We start from the raw sequence: 4,117 nt of genomic DNA on the forward strand, positions 1-4,117 counted from the left end.
ATCCAAAATAAAGACATAAACCCCTCCCCTCAGCCCCCCCCACACACACACACAATAAATAACGAACAGTCCCTAACCTCATCCAAAATAAAGACATAAACCCCTCCCCTCAGCCCCCCCCACACACACACACAATAAATAACGAACAGTCCCTAACCTCATCCAAAATAAAGACATAAGCCCCTCCCCCACCGATCAGGTTAGTGATCAGGTTATCGATCCTCTGCTGTCTATCATCAGTCACAGATATCCCGTCATCCCGCTGCGGGCCGGTTGCCATGGTAACCCGGGCTCCCGCTGCCGGCCGCGCGCTTCCGTGAGCAGCAGAGAGACTGAGGAGAGACGGTGAGTCACCGAGACCAGCCCCGGTGAGCGGCAATCGACAACCGACAACCGGCTCCAGCGACCGACGGACTGAAGACACGCCGACAGACCGCCGGTTAGCCTGTTAGCCTGTTAGCTCCCCCGCTGCTGCGGAGGCGCGCGACGATCACGGAATGTTAATGAGACCGATGACAGGCAACGACCGCAGTGTTGCTTCAACCTGAGAGATTACCGCAACCACAGCAACCAGACTGTTGCTGCAGTGTTGCCTCGGTCTGACGGAGACTACAGACCTCCAGCAACCAGCAGCTGCACCTGCAGCAACTATATCAACCAGACTGTTGATGTCTGAGGACGACCATGTTGCTTCAACCTGACAGAGACTACAACAACTACAGCAACCAGACCCACAGAAACAGTACCCGCAGCAACAGTACCCGCAGCAACTACACATAAAGCAACCAGGCCACTGATTTTCCACAGCAACTTAAAAGGAGAATACAGCAACTACAACAACCAGACTGACAGCAACAGAACCTGCAGCAACTACAGCAGCCTCAAAGCTGATGATTAATAAACATATGTTGTTTCAATCTTAAAGCTTCAAGGACAACAGCAACTAAACCCACGGCAACAACAGCAACGGAACCTAAAGCAACCAAATCCACAGCAATCCAACCCACAGCAAATGAACCTATAGCAACCAAATCCACAGCAACTGTATCTATGTTAACATAACCTTAAGCAACTTGTAAACAGAATGTTGATGCTTACTAACCACCATGTTGCTTTAGCCTGAGGGAAACTACAGCAACGAACAACCAGACTGTTGATGGTTAATCATTGGTGTTGTTTCAGTGTGACACCACAGCAACTCAACCTGCAACTACATCTACCGCCACCGTCAACTCAGCCTCCATCATCCAGCAGGTGAGCAGCATCACGTCTCTGTCAAGATTTACAGCTCTCAACCAATGATGTCACAGCCATAGTGATGATGTCACAGCTGTTGTGATGATGTCACAGCCGTAGGATTGATTAGGGATTGACTGATATGTTTTTTTTCTTCGGGCTGACACTGATCGGTAGCAATCAAACAAACCAATAATCAATATTTGGCACCGGTTCACAGTAAAAATAAAAAAGTAGAACATCATTAGTTCCAATACAGAGCGTTGTTGAAACGTTGTTGAAACGTTGTGAAGCGTCCTGTGTTTGTCGTCATTATCTTCAAACACAAAGAGCCGTCACTCTCACACTTCCTGTTCCGTGTTGTGTTTCTCTGATGGGCCTCCTGCATGTTGACACCTGTTCTTCAGTTCGTCTGAAGTTTACTCTTTTATTTTTCATCTCATGACGTCTTTGTTCTGAGTCGATAAAAAAATGCTGAACTGTGGAACATTTATAAACACCGTAGAACATTTATAAACACTGTAGAACATTTATGAACACCGTAGAACATTTATAAACACTGTAGAACATTTATGAACACTGGAACATTTATAAACACCGTAGAACATTTATGAACACTGTGGAACATTTATGAACACCGTAGAACATTTATAAACACTGTAGAACATTTATAAACACCATAGAACATTTATGAACACTGTGGAACATTTATGAACACTGGAACATTTATAAACACTGGAACATTTATAAACACCTTAGAACATTTATAGACACTGTACAACATTCACAAATACTGGAACATTTATAAACACTGTGGAACATTTATAAACACCTTAGAACATTTATAGACACTGTAGAACATTTATAAACACTGTAGAACAATCACAAACACTGGAACATTTATAAACACTGGAACATTTATAAACACCTTAGAACATGTATAAACACTGCAGAACATTCACAAACACTGGAACATTTATAAAAAACTGTAGAACATTTATAAACACTGTAGAACACCCATAAACACTGGAATATCCATAAACACTGGAACATTCATGAACACTGTTGAACATTTATAAACACTGTAGAACATCCATAAACACTGTGGAACATTTATAAACACTGTAGAACATCCATAAACACTGTAGAACATTCACAAACACTGGAACATTTATAAACACTGGAACATTTATAAACACCTTAGAACACGTATAAACACTGTAGAACATTCACAAACACTGGAACATTTATAAAAACTGTAGAACATTTATAAACACTGTAGAACACCCATAAACACTGGAATATCCATAAACACTGGAACATTCATGAACACTGTTGAACATTTATAAACACTGTAGAACATTTATAAACACTGTAGAACATCCATAAACATTGTAGAACATTCAAAAACACTAGAACATTTATAAACACTGTAGAACACCCATAAACACTGTAGAACATTTATAAACACCATAGAACATTCATAAACACTGTAGAACATTTATAAACACTGTAGAACATGTATAAACACTGTAGAACGTCCATAAACACTGTGGAACATTTATAAACATTGTAGAACATTCATAAACACTGTAGAACATTCAAAAACACTGTAGAACATTTATAAACACTGTAGAACATTCATAAACATGGTAGAACATTTATAAACACTCTAGAACATTTATAACCACTGTAGAACATTCACAAACACTGTAGAACATTTATAAACACTGTAGAACATTCACAAACACTGTAGAACATTTATAAACACTGTAGAACATTCATAACAATGTACAACATTTATAAACACCGTAGAACATTCAAAAACATTGTAGAACATTTATAAACACTCTAGAACATTCATAAACACTCCAGAACATTTATAAACACTGTAGAACATTTATAAACACTGTAGAACATTCACAAACACTGTAGAACATTCATAAACATGGTAGAACATTTATGAACACTGTAGAACATTCACAAACACTGTAAAACATTCATAAACATGGTAGAACATTTATAAACACTGTAGAACATTCACAAACACTGTAGAACATTTATAAACACTGTAGAACATTCACAAACACTGTAGAACATTCATAAACATGGTAGAACATTTATGAACACTGTAGAACATTCAAACACTGTAGAACATTTATAAACACTGTAGAACATTCATAACAATGTACAACATTTATACACTATAGAACATTTATAAACACTGTAGAACATTCATAAACACTGTAGAACATTTATTAACACTGTAGAACATTCATAAACACTGTAGAACATTTATTAACACTGTAGAACATTTATTAACACTGTGGAAATAAACAAAGTTCTCAGGGAAACATTTCATTAAAAACGTGAGAAACTTTTGTCTGTTGCAAAAACAAGCTGGCGAACAGTGACATCATCACTTTTCTGTGACTGAGATGTTAACAAATCGTCCAGGTGTTTGTTTATGTCCGCTGACTGCCTCTAACGACCTAACAAACGGAGAAGAACAAACACAGAGATAAAACTGATAAACAAACAAACACGGTGATAAACAAACAAACAGTGAAAAATCAATCAATCAATCAATTTTATTTATTAAGCCCAATATCACAAATCACAATTTGCCTCACAGGGCTTTACAGCATACGACTTACAGCTGATCAGGAAAAACTCCCCAAAAAACCCTTTAACGGGGAAAAAACGGTAGAAACCTCAGGAAGAGCAACTGAGGAGGGATCCCTCTTCCAGGACGGACAGACGTGCAATAGATGTCGTACAGAACAGATCAGCATAATAAATTAACAGTAATCCGTATGACACAATGAGACAGAGAGAGAGAGAGACAGAGAGAGAGACAGAGAGAGATGCAGAGAGAGAG

The 4,117-nt window shown here is 38.7% G+C and overlaps 1 protein-coding gene across 2 annotated transcripts in view; it reads left to right on the forward strand.

Annotated features, from left to right (window-relative positions):
- Positions 1-163: 163 nt before the first annotated feature.
- The window catches only part of LOC126386792 (E3 ubiquitin-protein ligase RNF182), a 12,876-nt gene continuing 8,922 nt past the window's right edge, over positions 164-4,117 (forward strand). For both annotated transcript variants that reach the window (XM_050039372.1, XM_050039373.1), the window contains exon 1: positions 164-1,254. The gene's annotated coding sequence lies outside the window, so the exon portion shown is untranslated. The remainder of the gene's footprint in view (positions 1,255-4,117) is intronic.

This window comes from Epinephelus moara, chromosome 24 (genome assembly GCF_006386435.1).
Source record: "Epinephelus moara isolate mb chromosome 24, YSFRI_EMoa_1.0, whole genome shotgun sequence".
NCBI classification, from domain to species: domain Eukaryota; kingdom Metazoa; phylum Chordata; class Actinopteri; order Perciformes; family Serranidae; genus Epinephelus; species Epinephelus moara.